The 18,042-nt window shown below is 38.8% G+C and overlaps 1 long non-coding RNA gene across 1 annotated transcript; it reads left to right on the top strand.

Annotated features, from left to right (window-relative positions):
- The first annotated feature begins 7,941 nt into the window (after positions 1-7,941).
- Positions 7,942-11,602, top strand: LOC121885012. Its single transcript, XR_006092440.1, has 3 exons — positions 7,942-7,982; positions 8,872-8,938; positions 10,583-11,602. It is a non-coding gene; the product is annotated as an uncharacterized LOC121885012 (long non-coding RNA).
- Positions 11,603-18,042: the final 6,440 nt, after the last annotated feature.

The following is an 18,042-nucleotide window of genomic DNA, read 5'->3' on the forward strand; positions in this document are numbered from 1 at the left end:
TGAATCCCTGAGGCTCAGATCTGAGTTAAGCTCAAACTTGAATTCTTCCCTTGACAGCCACGCGCAACAGACTCCTCCTCATCTCCCTATTTAGTCCCGAGGTAAAACTGAGTTCAACACATCTGTATGCGGACGGACTGCAAATCAAAGGGCTCTGAGATGCAAAGTTATATGATTAAGTCAATATTACAGATCAGTGTTGCTTACAGATTATTTTATTCCATGAACCTTTACAGCACAAATGACTTGTTGGGTCCAACCAGCCTGTTGCTACGTCACTCCCATGACTCTCCTCTCACAGTTATATTCACATGTTCAGATTTTATTTTTCTATTTATGTCCCTTTTTTACACAGGGGAATGGTCACATTGTTGCAGTAGTATTTGATTGTGTTTTTCAAAATAAAATGATATCTTCTTATTTCAGCTATTTCAGTTTCAGAAAATAAAAAAGCTGCAAAGATCAGAACTATTTTAAAACCTGTTATTGACTGAAATTAATTGAATTTACATCTTTACCTCTTTATTTATTTTTTTCTCCTCCTCCTTGATGAATTAATTTCCATTGAATGTGAAGAGCTTCCTGTATGATCTTTATACATAATGTTTATTTGTGCAATGTTATAATTCTCTGGCACTATTTTTCCAATGTTTCTTTGAAGTTTTTAAGTTGATTTTTTAAATAAAGGTAGAAAAACAGACTCTATACCTTAATCCCACCATCCATTTGCTGTAGCAAACAAACATTAAGGTTTGTGTAGATATGATGCCACAGAACATTAATCCTCAGGATTATATTGGCCACTAAGAAATGAAAAAAGCACAGCACAGTGATTAGATTAGGGGAGTGAAAAAAACACCCATAGGGTTAAACTGATGGTATTAGTTTCACAATATTTATATTTTATTAAAAAATGTATTGTAGAAATGATTGATTATATGATTTAACTACATACATTGCTAGTTGTCAGTGGGGAGCTGCTGTTTCATTAGTGACTATATCAGTTTTTAAAAATTCTAGTAAGTTAGTTCTCGTTTCCACTTTTGCCTTAATTGCTTAAAAGAGAATAAAACTAATAAAATATCCCAGTAGTGACTCTGAGAGCAGAATGTGAGAATTCTCTTCACTGTGAGCAGTTTTAATTCACCCAACCACGATTTTATTTTACTGGCTGATTTTAATTAAATTGGCTATAAAGTGAGTTGATCTCATGTTCCACAGAGACTTTTTTATGACTTACATTCTATTACCTACTGTGTTGTACATAATTTTGGTTTTGTTCTTTTATTTTTCCCTGAATTTGCTCATTAAATTGCACCTATTTTTTAAAAAGACAACTCTATATTATTTGGCTGGACCACTACTGCAGGGCCAGCTCTACGACCGCAATGTGTCCGTGACTGACTGAGTAGCTGAGTGATGAAGTTACACCATTGGTCGGTGAAGGCAGCCGAAGCTGACCGAAGCTAAGTATCCCAGAATGCATTTCACACCAACTGACAGCAATGCAATAACAGAGATTAAGTTTTATTATTTTCTCAGGTGTGAAAGTAACCATTTAGATTCCCAATACATGGTCAGTTTATCCAAATAACGCCTGTTTGAGATGAGAGGATCAGTGCGCCATCACCGAGCAAAAAATGAAGCCAGGAGCAGAATATTTCAAAAAAAATCTTCATCATTGTATTGATTACGAAACAACATTGAACCTGTTGGTATATTTCTAATTCTAATTCTGTAAAAAAATGTTTCAGTGCTACCATCAGGCCAAAATATCCACTTGTGCACAAACATTTAAATAAAATGAATACTTAAGAATAGAAAATCTATCAAATCAAGCGTCAAATACTTAAAGATAGACTTGTAAAGGTCAATGACAGCAGTTAAAACAAATTCCAACGCCAACCAAATGGTCACAGAACAAAACATCAAATTATCAGAAACTTCTAAAACAGCTCCTGCAGCAAAATCCACTTCGTGACCATTGATATGTAGGTTCGGTATGTTCTTAATTGTTGCTTTGCCAATACATCATTAAATACACAACTTCTGGTGGAGCTTTGGAGAAACAAAAGACAAAAGTGTGACACAGAATCTGTACGTTTATCAAACTTTTGGAGAAACTATGAAACACTGAAACACGACCGATCAATTATTGTTTGCAGCCCTACCAAAGATTCCCCCATTTTTTTCTGCAAGTACACTTCCTGAAAGTTTTGCTTCAACCTTGACGGGCCGACACGTCCCTATGCTTTCAGCGTTTATTACACTTGATAAGAACATATTTGATTTCTCCTGTTGTCTTAAACTGAGGCGCCATAGGGACATTGTGACAACAATGAGTTAATCACTGAGGTTAAATACACTCTGATATCTTTTAATCCCACCTGGCGAATCACCAAAAAGTGTAACGCGGCGGGGAAGCGTTCTCATTTTAGATAGTCATCTTCTCTCTATTCAAAGTAATCAAAGATCGTCGCCCTCATTCCGCAGCCGTCGCCTGTCAAACACCTCCTCCACGCCCTCCAAGCTGACACTGGCCCCCACTGAGAGCGAGAGATGGGTGATGATGTTGAACAAAGTGAGGCGGGGGTTACATGTGTGTGCACTTTCAATAGCACGACACTTGCTGTCTGGGAGATATTGCGCGTTTGTGTTTTTTTTTTTTTTTTTTTTCTGGAGGCATTTGTTGAGCGGCCCTGTCAAATTCTGTCCCCCCCGGAGGACGTTCGGGGTGCTGGCGTGTTGACAAGAGCAGCTGCCTCAGTCAACCCTGTGCGCTGATAAGAAGCAGCACATCTAAAGACTGAATAATGGCCTGCTGTCCTCATGCCTGCAGATCACTCCCATGCTCCAGGACAGCAGGGGACAGGCAATCAGCGCTCAATCTCCGGGTATCGTGAAGAAAAAAAATAAAAGAAAATCAGAAAAAGGGGTCCTTGCAGTCAGCAGGAGACAGGAGGATGATGTGTTTACATTGACGTCTGCACAACTAGCAAACACTTGTCGACATACAGCAGTATACACACACACATGGCTGTGGGGCTTCTTCGGCTGTGAGATACTGTCATTTTCTCATGAGTATTTATGAGTTATCATACATGACCTGCACAAGTGCATCTCCAGTGAATTCTCAAGAACCTCGGTCCATGATGAAACCTGTATGGTTTCATCTTGTTGCACTTTAAAATCCACCTGATCCACTCCCATCGAAGCACACTTCTTTTAGCAAGAGCGAGTAAATCCCTTATCTCTGTCCTTCAAATGTCTTGTAAACAGGATTTGATGGACTAAAGCTCTCTGGTCCAGAAAGCAGAAGTGTGTTGAGCACTGATGAGCATCGTTCCTCCTGGCCCAGCTGAAGAACTTCTCCCTGAAACTCACTCTCTGCACCAACGCACTCACCTACTGTCTGTCTGCAAATTATCATCGAATGACGGTTTTATAATTCTGCAGGGATGATGATGAGATTATGCCTCACAATCTAAATTACAGCTAGATGTGTGAATATTACATTCCGGTATGTTTGTATCATAAGTGTCACATTAAGTTACAGATATCTCCTGCCGCATTGCTACAGTTTTCTACAGTGCAATGATTTTACACTGCAGGTCGTCACATCCAAAACTGATTTTATGGAAGATATGATGTCAAGGATGTAACCATATATGACATTATAAATGACTGCAGTTGTGCTTTTTATACCATTATAAACATTTCCGTCACTGTTATCCATCTGTATTAGGTTTTGACTGATTTAAGTTCTCCCCAAATATCAATTAATTCATTGTTTCCTCTTTCTTTTCACTTTAATGCTGCCTTATACAAACTGACAAACATTCTTCCTCTTGTAAGATTTCCTTTTTGTCACTGCAGTGTTATTAAATTGCTTTTTTTTAGTGTTCAAACACACCAGAGAGACTCAAACTGTTTGCTTTTTGAACTGAAAACGGTAAACATCAGATGTGTACGGAAGGTCATAGAGGCCAAGAGTGTAAATGTTTTGTTATGTCATTACAGAGGAAATACTTTTTGATATCGACAAGATCAACAAGATTTTATTTGTCAAGCGTAACCAAAACAATTTGGGATAAGTTTAGGAAATTATCACTAATCCTTAATCCTTATTCAGAGAATTGCTGTGAGAAAACAAAACACATTAAACTACAAATCTTTATAGCCTTATTTGACATCCTGTGGGATATGAAATGTGCATGTTTTGGCACTGGTAGAGCTCAAATCAGATTTTAAAAAGTTGTTAAAACCACATTTTCATAATTTCTACCTAGCTATCTAGCTAGCGAGCTGCTATTTTGGAGTGACATCACTGCCTACATAATGAGGTTGGTTTGTTCTGTTGGACAGTGAAGATAGCTGAAGCATTTCTTATTTCTTATCTTTTTTATTAATGTTTAGTTTATATTCTGGTCTTTACTTTGATTTTTCTGTTTCTTACTAAATGCTATAATAGTTAATATTCCTAGTTTTTAGAGATTGATTATCAACTGACAGTATCTAAAATATATGTTAATTAAAGGGCAAAATGCTTGACTAGACTGAAATACTGAAAAATTTACATATGCATAAATATAACATTTGGCCTACTGCCGCTACTATTGGTTCATATTGTTGATTTATTAGTGTTATTGTTGATCATGAATAAAACTAGTGCAGTAGTGAGCATCAGACAATCAAAAATGCTTATTTAGTTGTAAGTCAGGCTTCCAGCGGGTTTCCTGGATGGACGGTCAGATGATCAACACTTACACAATAATTTACCTTCAGATTTTACTTTTTCATCCCAAGTTATTGTGCCTCACGTTGGTTTGGGATGATATTCTTTTAAAATTTGCCACTAGACATGTGTCGGCAGTTGGGTCATGTGAAGGAAAAGCTAGCGTCCCACATGCTAAAAAACTTTATCCCACACATTGCAAGAAGAAGAAATAAGATGATGGTGAGGAAGATAATGAAACTGGGGATGATGTCTGGGGATTATCTAACATCTGAAGTCTGGAGTGTCCGAAGTGTGAGCCTGACTGACTGCTATGGAAATATTTTGTTGGAGGTTTGCATCAGCTGTGATGACCTTCTCTGGCTGACGAATGAAATGATGTATGATGTGGAATAACATGAGTTTCAGGTGAATACTTTCAGGCCCCAGGTGTTTTTAATGGTTGTGGGTCATGTATAGCCAAGCTCCCATCACATCCTCAAATCCTGTGCTACTGAGATGCTTTGGAAACCTTTATGCTTGGGGGACGTGTGTCTGACTTGTGTGTCAGGGTCGGGTTGGGAGTGGTGGCAGCAGGTGTTCATGAATGCTGTACCGCTGTTGTCAGAGTGTGTTGGGCGGTCAGTAGAGCACATTATAGGTGGCTCGAAAAAATGTTCACTGCAAACTCTGGAGTCAGTGCCCATCCGAGGGCTCTTTCTCTTTAGTGCTGCTAGCCAGCGCAGCAGTAAGCTACCGTTCTCTGTTTCAGTGGCAGTTTATGAAAACAGACTGTTTTGTCCTTGGCTTTAACCCGATAAAACTCATCTGTACATCCGGGAGCAATACACTAACGGTCTCCCTTTTGTCTTCTTCTGTCCTGTGGCTTCCCAGTCTCCATCTTTCACTGTCTCTACCGTTTTATCTGTGGAACTCAGCCAGTCCAACCAACCCTGTGACATCACAGGTTATAGTACCGCAAGTTGGTGGCAACCTTGACATGAAAGATATAACCCAGTTTCTCTTTTCCATTATATATTAATATTTGTCATGTTTTTTATATAATTGCCACTTCATATCCACTTGAAGGCTAATTAACACCCCAAAACATTTTTTCGATGGATGAAAAATGTAGAGGGTGGTGTCCAACAAAAGGTTCTTGATTAAATTTTAAGGGTTTATCCTCAAGTGAGCATATAAATGTTTTAGAAATTTTGTTTGGTAGTCTTCTTGAATGTTTTAGTGTGATGTTTATGCTAAATAGAAGATAACAGAGTAACTAAAATATAAATAGCTTGAGCGTTGAAGTTTATTCCTGACCTTGGAAACTCTCTTCCTCATCAGAAGGAGTGAGCTCGGTAAAAATAGAATAAATATGTTACTCATTTTTATGGTAATAAACTCCATTTTGAACATCATATAAACATGTAAATGTCAGCCTCTCAGTTGTGCAACATGTAAGACTGAGTTGTCACCTAAATTAAAATGGTTCATTTGTTAGAGAGCATGATTTAACTCAGTAAAAATCTATTTATATCTTAAATATAGAACTGAAAATTTGACCTGACCTCTTAAAAAAGTATTAAAATTCATTCTCTGGGGATCATGAATGTCTGTACCACACACTGAATGACATTTTGACATTACAGTGTCGATGCAGCACCTTGATTCTCTACACTAAAACATGTAATTATTATCCAACAGTCCCATTTATCTTACATGTTGTTACCAAGCTGGGTCAGGTAAGGGTCAAGGAAACAGCTGCTACAGCAAACCAATGAGAGTTTTATTTGAACCCTCCCTCCCCTATGGTTCAAGTTGCGAAGGTCTTTTTGTTTCTTTGTACAGTGTACAAAGAAAATTGTAAAGCTAAACACTCTTCTGGGGTTTTCACAACAAAACCACAGAGCTTTAGAGTGCAAATGAATTTCCTGGACTTCAACCTAGTCACTGTAACTGGTGATTCACTGACTATTATGTTCCTTTTTGCTTGCAAAAAAGGTAATTAACCAAGCTGTAAAAAGGGCTGGATAGTTTAGAGCAGCTGGGCAAACCTTTATTGGACTGACGGAAACAAGTCTATTGTTTGATGAAGTCCTGCCCTGTAATTCTTGCTGGTTACAAGTGAGACCTTGTCTGAATATTAATTTCAAGTATATTGGGAGCATTGCTATTTATGAAAATGAGATTGCATTTTTGTCTGACTAGTTGCAGAGTCTTAAGGATAGCAGTTTTACATACAACATTTCTTATCTGACGGATTTCATGATAGTGACTGAGCATGCTCCCTGGAGGATGAACCATTTTGATTGCTTTGATCGCCATTCTCAGGACAAGCATTACCAATTCAGCCTGAAATAGTGGTAAGACTCTAGATTGTCAGTATAATTTTTTATGTTTTTCTCTCCATTACACATACACAACAACACATTCATATTGACGATTCCTTAAAATTGAATCGAACTACCACTGAATATTTGGTATAATGTTAAACATGGTCAATCAACTGAACTTATGAAATCAACAAATTAAAATTAAGTTCAGTCAACAACTATTTCTTCATACTTTTAAAGTCAATCAGTTTTAAGTGCCTAATCATCACAGCTGATAGCACTGACCCTTATTTTAAAGTGACCGAGCAGGGGTGTATTGAGGTGAAAACTCTACACTCTACAACCAAAAGACTTAAGAACAACTCTGGTATATTGTAAATAACTTTAGCACAAAGTCCAGTGATTGTTATATGTCACACAACAAGCTAGTGAAGCTCTGTAAACAGAACTGCATTCCTGCCAAGCGGCAACCTCTGGGGCTGTAAAATGAAGCCAATGAGGAAGTGCCAAAAACTGCAGTTCTTTGAATGACCACTTGAGGCTCCAAAAGCGAGTCATTCCCCATAGACCCCCATGTTAAAATGCTCAACTTTACAGCAGAAATAAACATGTTTACAGCCTGGTACAAAATTGGTTTTGGTCTCTGTAGCTAATTTTCCCTTTCATGACAACTGTACGGGGGGTGAATTTTTTTATAACTCACCTGTTTAAATTTTATTAAGCCGTAAAGTTATGCATGATGAAGGACATGGCTGCTTTGAGTGACAGGTCCACCAGCCGCTAGGTGGCTTGTTTCAGCCATTCGGCCCGCCTCTTTGCCCATTTTTGATTGGCTGGGAGTTAGGCAGCGTCATGCACTGCCAAGGTGGCGACGGCCGGAGCGGCTCGCATTGAGCTTCAAAACCGCTCCTCAGAAACCAACGGGTGACGTCACGGTAACTACGATCATATTTTTATACAGTCTATGGTTCCCACACATGCTCGGTGGCATCTGCCTTACACAGAACTACTCTACAGAGATTGAAAACATGATTGCACTTATTAGTCATTGGAGCCATTTCTAAAGAAACTAACATTCCCAAACTCCTCATAAAGAAGAAAGATGTCCCCCAGTGCAGTGGTGTGACTCATTGATGTGTTTAGTTTTTGGACAACAACAGAGGTCTATGGCACAGAGGAATATGTCAGACTTTGGATACACACACAATACTTGTTAGTAGATCAGTTCATTGTTGGTTTGGCTCTGCACATGAGATTTGTTGACAATAAGAAAAGCATAGAAAATTGCCAGCCAGCCTTATCATTTGAAGAAAGGGAAGAAAAGAAGAGTGAAGTAATGGGCTGGAAAAACTTGCTATAAAAAATAATCTCCAGCTGTTCAGCTCTTGCAGAAACAATTCAGACAAAATGTTTGCTCATTACAGGAGACCTTTTACATTCTCATACAAGACAAACAGCCACACCTTCCCACTTTACCGTGATACATTTCCAATGCAGCGCTATCACTGAAGTGTCACTAAGTATCATTCAGGTGTAGAAGACACGATCAGACATTTACTACAGAATGATTTGGCGTCTTTTATGATATGTAGCCAGCTGCCATGGCGGCTTTTTATTTCTCATGCATAATTCATTTGAAATATATGACCCATAATGTATTCTCTATCCATTAATGAGACAATGCTCATTATTTTCCCTCTGCTTATCACATAGCCTCACAACAAAACAAAATCAATCTGCGTCACTAGCTCCTGTTTAGGTCAGAAAAAAAAGAGGCAAATATTGCTGAGCTCTGTGTCTTCCCTCTGTGTTTAAATTTCACAGGCTTCCTTCTGTTTGGAGCGAGAAACCAAGTGATCAATCTGATTTTTAAACAAAGCCAGCCTGTTTGGTAAGTAAAGTATACAGGGACACTGTTCTTCTCCAAAGGCTGAGATGAGGATTTAGATCAATAGCAGATACCAAGAGTCTGCTGCAGCCAAGACAAATGTTGTTTTCTGGACTAGTCTCATGCACCATTAAATAATGGAGCATAAATAGCTGGGCTCATCTTCTGAAAAGTAAAAAGAGGAATGTTGTTTTGAAATTACGACCCAGCCATCACATCAAAGTCCTGCTGAAACTGGAGTAAGTTGCATCTCTATTTAGAGGCAAAACACAGCTCATTATGTCAGAGTGGTGGACAGACAAGACCATTTTATTGGTTTTTCAAAGGATTTATTTGGCTTTAGAGTGAGTGAGGCACACACCAAATATGATATGCTAGCAATTGTGCTTACTACATGTAACCGCACACTACTGGCCCCACTGCTTGTTGAGTGTCTGACGTTGCTAAATCTGTTCACAGCAGAACATACAGAATCAATAGACAATCAGGTTATCCAGTTGTTTTCCCTCAGTTTGGTAATTACTACCTTTAATGCCTCACAGGGCTCTGACATGGGAGGTTTTTTAATCCTCCATGTGTCTGCAGCCTAGAAATGAAACAGCAAGATCAGCTGTAATTGTTCAGATCAGTTACTTTCACCTGCAGCTGGATTAGTCAACACAAAGGGTTAACGGACGTCAGGCAGTAGATACTTTTGGCTTTGGTTTCAATTTATTGTTGCGCATCTGTGTTTACCACCACAAGGTGATCAAGACGTCTTGTGCTTAAATTATATTCCCCACAGGGACTGTGTGTTTTGGTTTACTTTGTGATACAGCGAGATGGTGGGTTACACACATACTTACAGAACTGGAGTTACATCCAGGTAACTTGTAAAGTTATTTCACCATGTCTCATTACTGAATAGGAGACAACTCCTCTAAAATCGCTGTGTTTACACTCAATCATGCATACAGAGCAGCGACGGCAGTGAACAGAAGGTTTGCAGTGTTAATGGGTCAGCTAGATGTGTATTAGTAAGAAAGAGAAGACTACTTCTCCTTTCTTCGACTTCCCTAATGTCTTCAATATCAAAATTTCCATCAGCATCAGAAACTAAATGCTGTGTCATTAATTAATGTTACCAAATCTCAGAGAAGATCTGACAGTTGCTAAAAAGTTCCTAGTATTAAAGTGGAGCCCCCCCCTCCACCCAACTAAACTCTAGATTTCCCAATGGATTCTCTCATTATTAGACATCATCTTTCTGGAACTCCCTATAGCTCGAACCAGCAGCGTGAAGGGAAATACAATTGTCACCTTGTCCAAAGCACTGGAGAAAGTTAAATGAATCTATATACGGTAACCCAGATTGTGAAATAATGCTTATCATTATGAAATCAATGTTGATGGCACAGTGTAGTGGCTATTGAATAATGACACCAATGGCTTTTAGATTGATTCCCTATAAGCCTCACTTTCACTATGCAGTTCTGTCTGCCACCGGGTACGATCTCCCGGGAAAAGAAGTCTTGATTTATGGCACAAAGCTAACGGTAGAGCCCTCTAGAAATCAGTTAGCTAAGCTACCAGCCCTACAGCCATAGAATACTGGATCAGTATACAGTCGGGCTGATCTACTTCTTCATATAAAAACCATATGAACAGGACTGCACGGGAAGGCATAAAGCCCTGAAGCACATGCTGGCAGAGATGCTGAGGGGACTGCTGCGCATGGCCAATGAAGAGATGGTAAACATGCACTGCACACTGGAGGAGACGCTTCAGGGACCGCTGCCAGCATCTGGCACAGAGAACACCCTGGACTTTGCGGGAATGCGGATGCCTGCCTTCACATCTAAGGGTCTGCACTGTTTGCCCCTAGACATTCGCAGATTACTACCAAAGACAGATGAAGTTTGTGTACTTGCGAGTAAAGATAATGCCAGTATATTGTGCTTTACTGTAACCTGGCTAGACTTTTCCATCATTGAAAACTTTTCAATCATTTGTAAGGACAGAAACCTATGAGGAAGAGGAGTATGTATATATGTGAGGTTGAACATAGAATTTAAGCTAAGAGCTGATTTAAACAATGGCAACCTTGAAGCAGTTTGGATTGATATTTTACTTACTAAAAGTATACCGATACTGATTGTTGCTTTATACAGACCTCCTGACCAGAGAAACTCTGTTGAAACCCTGGAAAACGTGTTTGCTATTTGCTATGACTTTTTAAACTGTTAAGTAATTTTACTTGGTGATGTGAATATTGATTTTTTTTGTTTAATGAAAATGGTCCACTTTATATATGCGCTGTTAAACTTCCTGAAAACATTTAGTCTCACACAATTAATAAATGAGCCTTTTAGAATTGGTGAACGCAGTCAAACTGCTATTGATCTTATTATGGTATCAGAGATAATACTATAATATGGTGTCATTGTGTATGGAATCAGTGATCATTTTTTAACCTACTGTATGAGTAAAGTTAGGAGGACCTCAATTAACTGTCACAGTTCTATTAAAAACTGAACCCTAAGAAGGTATGATAAATTCAAGGATATGCTTAAGAACATGGTGTAACATTATGGACAGTTGTGTTGTAGATATAGCATGGAATCACTTCCAGAGTCATTTTCTTCAGGTTTTAGATAAAATTGCTCCATTAAAAGAAGTAAGGATTAAACCGAGAACTCAACCTTGGATAAATAAATAAATTCTAGATACTATTTATTTGAGAAATAACGTAATGTGCCAGATTTTTATATTAAATACAAAAATCTTAGAAATAAAGTGCAAAGACTGGTAGATGAGGCCACGAAGTCTCACTTTAAGACGAAGCTAGAAAAACATAAAAACGATTCATAAAAGTTGTGGGCAACCCTCAACTCATTTGGGACCAAGAAAAAGTCTAAATATAAACAAGGTAATATAGGTCTGAATATCAACGGGTCTCTCATAGCTTTGATAAAGCTATGGTTGCAGATAGCTTTAACAAGTTTTTTACAACCACAGCAAGTGATTTAGTGCAGAAACTTGGGGAACCTCAGGTCTGACAAGTCCAAAGGGATTAGGGAAGAACAGTTTTTACCCAGATAACAAGCTCAACAATCACTTAAATGCTCAGGGGCTTGGATACTAAAAAAGCCACCGGCTTGGATGCCATCCCAGCTAAGTTGCTGAGAGATGTTGCAGAGGTTATTGCTCCCTATGTCACACGCATTATAATACTTTCAATCTCCCAATCAAAAGTCCCTCAGGAATTTAAAAAGGCCAGAGTTGCTGCTCTATGCAAAAAAAGGCCATAAGGTTGAACAAAGTAACTATAGGCCTGTGTCTATATTAAGTGTTTTATGTAAAATCCTGGAAAGAGTCCTTTATGAACGAATTTTTAAATATGTTAACGAGTTTAATATTTTATATGATTTTCAGTCAGGTTTTAGACTGTTTTACTCAACTGAGACTTGCATGATTTATATAACCAACCTCATTAAAAAGGAAATTGACAGTGGCAAGTATTGTGAAATAGCAATGCTCGACCTGCACAGTGGATCACCAGATATCGCTGTATAAACAAAAGGCTAATAGGTTTTAATAGAGAGGCCTTGAAATGAATACAGTCATATATTTTTGGTAGAGTCCAAATGGTAGATGTAGGAGGTATGTTCTTAGAGCCCAAAAATTTTACCTGTGGTGTCCCTCAGGGAAGTATAGTTGGTCCTCTATTGTTTTTATTGTATATAAATGACATGGAGGCAGCTTGTTCATGATATTTGTTTTTCTATGTAGATGATTCAGCTTTGTTGGTGACTGGAGAGTGCTTAGCAACAGTAAGATTATCACTTTGTAAAGAGCTCCAAAAAGTAAGCAGTTGGTTATGTGACAGTAAGTTATCTTTACACTTAAGCAAATCTGGATGTATTGTTTTTGATCAAGGCCTAAATTAAGGAACCTAACCAGTTTTCTGGTGAATGTAATGGAACAAAGATACAGGTATGTCCAACGAGTCTATAGCCCTCTCCGTCATTGGGAAGGTCCATTCAAAAACTAAATATCTGGCAATAATATCCAAGTTCTTTGATATTATAATCAATTTTAAAGAGTTGAATTACCTCTCTGTTGAAGGTAGAGTTCAACAGTTAAAACTTATTATGGTCTATAAGATTTTACAAGGTTTACGTCCAAATTAATTAATCAGGTATTTTAAGTTTGTTCGAATACAAGGATTAGTGTGTTTAACCTGAAACAACCCAACCTAAAAAGCAAAGCAGGTAGAAGTTAAATCTGCCCATTCTCTGAATAGTTTTAAAAAAACAACTGAAAAAATGGATGCCGAGTAAGTTAGCATAGTGAAACATCTTTTTTAGGACTGGTGTCTGGATCTGGTGGCTCTGTTATGCTGTCGGGGGCATTTTGCTGGCATGGTTTGGGTCCACTTGTCCCCTTAGAGGGAAAGGTCACTGCAAATCAATACAAAGTTGTTCTGACTGATCACCTTTATCCTATGATCAGACATTTCTATCCTGGTGGGAGTGGTCTCTTCAAGGATTACAATGCCCCAATTCACAGTCCACGAGGGCTCACTGAATGGTTTGATGAGTGTGAAGATGATGTGAATGATATGCGATGGCCTTCACAGTAACTAGATCTCAACCCAATTGAACACCTTTGGGAGATTTAGGACCGACGTGTTAGACAGCGCTCTTCACCGCATCATCAAAACACCAAATGAGGGAATATCTTTTGGAAGAACGGTGTTCATTCCTCCAGAAGAGTCCAGAGACTGAAGAATCAATGCCAAGGTGTATTGAAGCTGTTCTGGCAAACACCTGAGTAAGACATTTTATGTTACTTTTTCCTTTGATTTGTCACCCATCTGTACATGTCACTCCCTTTTCTTGCCTGCCTTCTAACCTAGACTTCAGGACTGCAATGGAAATAAGTCATGTGACTTCATTGCGATGAATCTTGATTAATTTCAGTTCTGTATGCACATTCTGTGTATTGTATTTTAATTTATTGAATAAAGTCAATCAGTCAATCAATCAACAAATATGAATCATATGATCTACTTGTTCATATGAAAATCAACAGACAGAAAATATGTTATCACTGTCCCCATTACACACTTTCCTTCATTTTGTAAAAACATAAACATGCTACCAACCCAGTTTGCTTTTTTCAACACATAATAAAGAATTTCCATCTGCTTTTAAGTCTCCATTATAGACTAAATGAACAAACTCACATTTTTCTCCTAATATTTTCTTCTAACGTTACTCCCCCCTCCACCCCGACACCAACCCCTGCTGTCGTTAGCTGTTTGTGCGAAGCAATAACGTTACTCAAACTATGTTATTACTATGCAGCTTTTGTCTGTTATCAAATTCAACATAAAATTATGACAATTTCAGTTTACCTCTTCAATGAACATGCTGCTTTCTTCTCTCTTATTTCCAAAGTGGTGTTGATCATTTCTTCATGGAGCTTGGCTCTGAGGAAGACGGAAAGCGATTTGGTTGTCTTTGCGACAGTGGCGCAAACAATAATAGAACTTACAAAAGATAGGGGGGAAAGTTGAAAAGTTGTCTTTTTCCATTTTAAGATATCCTCTGTATTGTTTTTGAGGTAGTTTATGGCACTAATTTATTTATTGTTTTTATTTTTGTTCCTTCTGGGTTGTTTGAGACTGGAGGAGCAAAGAAGAGCCTTTTTCAGGCAGTTGCTGAATGTCATAATGTACATATTAGAATAATCTATGTTCAGTATTACAGATGTACGTAAAGGCTGATGTTTTGCTGTTCGATTTGATCTAACCCCCAGTATTGAAAAATAACAACTTGATCACAAAAAGAGAAATTGTAGAAGAAAATACAAGCTGACCAATCATATTTCTTGTGGTCTCCATGTGGTATCTCCATCACTGCTACAGCGCTGATGTGTGGTTAAACTTTTGAGGAAGTGCCCTTCAACTACAGCATAATGTAGCCAACGCTGTAACCTCTGAGCCTTTATGCACGTAGCCGTCATAGGCTTTATGATGTTACGGCGATGTTACAATAAACCATGAATGTAATTAATAATTACTTACTTTGTACAAGCTACCTTATAAATCAGTGACAGATGATGTTAGTGACTCTCTCTTCATTTAGGGTAAGTGGACCTGACACTAAAACTCTGCAGTTGTGGAATCACAGAGTGTACTTCGAGTAACATATGTTTCTCCGCTCTCGGGGTATCTCTTATAATTTTAACCCCTGTGTAAATTCTGTCTCTGTGGGCTGTGACATCTGCCATGGCCCCGGGCCTCGTCAGAAAGGGTAGGGGGGAGTTGTTTTGGAGTGATGGCTGATACGGTAGGTTGATCATTTCCCTAACAGCATGTCCTCCACAAAGTCAAGTCACAATCCAGTTTCCAATTTCCCTCCTCGTAAAACAAGTATATGTGCGAGGCCAGCCCGGGCGAGGTGAGCACCATGATGCAAATGTGGAGTGATGGGGAGGGCACGAGAATGTTAATTGAAAGTCAGACCGTGTTCCTTGCCTTTGATTTCAGACTGGAAGGAACCATCTTATTTCTACTCAACTCCGCCGACGTTACTCAGCCTAACCCTCGTCTTCATCAGGGTGCACACTCGTTCAGGAGGAAAAACCAACTTCCTCCCTCTGCCTCTTTATGGCTGCAGGAAATAACAGGATTTGATAACAGGATGTGCTCGTTAAAGCTCAGTCTTGGGATAGGACTGCTTTTGTTGGTCTTGGTCTAAATAATAATAACTTTATTTGTGTAGCACATTTCATACAAAGATTGCAGCTCATATTGCTTTGCATACAAATGACAAAGTCAGAACACCAAGACAGAGTCAAATAAAAGATCAATAAAAACAGAGAAGGAAAAAAGAATAAATCAATAAAAGTTCATTACAAACAGAAGCTGGGTTACAGCAAGGGAGGGGACTGATAAAATGCCAGGTTGTACAAATGTGTTTTTAGCTACTGATATGTCTTCAAAAAATCCATAGTTTTGTAGCATAATTTTATAAAAAAGCAAATCTTGACTCAGTCTCTGGATCACATAGAACAAAAAACACCAGATATGACTGCAGAAAATCTAAACAAAAGTTGCAGAGTACTGGGATTCTTCATCAGGAGTGAGCAGCACTGGAGGTGTCACTGTAGCTTGTCACAGGTGGTCTCTGACCGATCGATCTCTCTCTGCCTCCACTTTGATTTTCTCTAATTTCTAGTTCCTTTGATGAGGTTGTTTTATGGTGAAACGATGCATTTTCATCATGCTGCCAACCCACCAAGGCAATAACAGTTCTGCATTATTTTACTAAATACATCTCGTGTGATTTGAGTAACGTGAACTGAAGCAGGTGACTCCAGTGCAGAGTAACAAGGAGCAATATTGGACTGGATCAAGAGAGACAGCAGCCGAATTAAGCAAATAATACAGAAGTTTACATATCAAACATCTGGTAATTTCTTGGAGGGGCCATAGCCCCATCTAGCCTCACCCTAACCTGCCATGCTGCCAGCCTTATATTTCATCTTTCACAATACAGACACATATGTCTGGAAAATTCTTGTTGATCTCAGTTGGGTTGAAACGTACTGCACTTGAAGATTTTTGCACTGAAAAAAAGGCTTTTAGGATCAATTATAGACCAAAATGACTGCAAAATACTACAGTTCTATCAAGAGAACAAAGAATACTCCCTGTTTCTTCCCAAAATCCCACATCTGACAGTTGCAACCATCATAAAAGAATCAATTGTTTCTGTCCACCAGCATCCCTTCTTCCCACAATCTGCAGCCTCAGCGGAGCCTCGAGCGAAGCTACACACTCCTCTGTGGTTATTTCTTGGATTCAGCATCTGATGGGCTGTGGGACTGTAATGACTGTCCCCAGGTGTTTCATGTAGATCTGTCTCTAATAGTGATCCACTGACGGTGCATGTGCAGGGTTTCCACCAGTGTATGGCTAAGCTGACTCCCCGCTGGCCCTTATCATTGGGGAATTTTTTATTTTTAAGATGTTTTTTAAACAAAAAGTATTATACAAGTAGTGTAGCTCCTTCAAGGTGGACCAGCTATTCTCATTTTAATGACAAGCCGCTCGTACGACTTTTGTGCAGCACGTAAGCCTCAAAAGCCTCCAATGCCCGGCCTCAAAACTCGTACAGTCTGACGCCAACTGTGACAAAGATTTTATTAGAAAATCCCTGTTATCACACAGCGGGCCTTAAGACATACAAATAACCCTAATGTTGTGTTGACATCAAACGCAAAGTGACTTTCGCCTTGCATTACTCGTGCAATCATTTGTGTTTATTCACCCCAAACAGCCAGAGTACATTACTGTACATTAGCTGTAATCTAGTGAGCAACAGCAGGCACCGACCGTGTCTGTTGGAGTGTATCTGTGTGTTTGTGTTTCAGTTCAGCCTCTGACTGAACTCAGCACTCACTAGAGACTCCGGTTATTTCTGTTATTTTCTCCTGTCTTTCCCCTCTCCTCTCTGTATGTTCATGAAGTACATTCAAGTACATTTCTCCCTCCAGTCAGCAGTCAACATGGACGGAGACAAATTTTTCACTCAATTCAATATTTCAACTTGTACAAATACGCAAATGGCGCAAATTTGGCGTATTGACATTGCGAATTATGTGTATTTGTGTCATTTGTGTTGCATAATTATCATATTTGCATGTGTAATTCGCGTTTGGTATGAACACACCATAATGCTATCTAAAGTTTTGACAGTAAGGTCAGTGGATTAGCCACAAAAAGAGGGACACTTCTGCAATTGATTTTTTTAGAAATGTAATCTTTCATTCACACCAATTAAATTTGGAGTTAACCGACCCTTTAAAAATCCACTGCAGGTAATTGGGAAACTGTTAGTGGAGTTACTGTAATATCTGTTATCACTGAACTCTGATGCTTGAATCGATTTTTCATTATTTTTGGATGTGTTAGATAAAACATGTCTTCAGTAAGGTGCAACTCAACAAGAACCAACAAAGTGGAAAGAATACAGTGCACATACACACATTTCCTTCTCCCAAAAAATGAGGATGTGTGTGCAACAGGTTAAATCACCTGAGCCTCAGTGACG

This window comes from Thunnus maccoyii, chromosome 18 (genome assembly GCF_910596095.1).
Source record: "Thunnus maccoyii chromosome 18, fThuMac1.1, whole genome shotgun sequence".
In the NCBI taxonomy this organism is placed as follows: Eukaryota; Metazoa; Chordata; class Actinopteri; order Scombriformes; family Scombridae; genus Thunnus; species Thunnus maccoyii.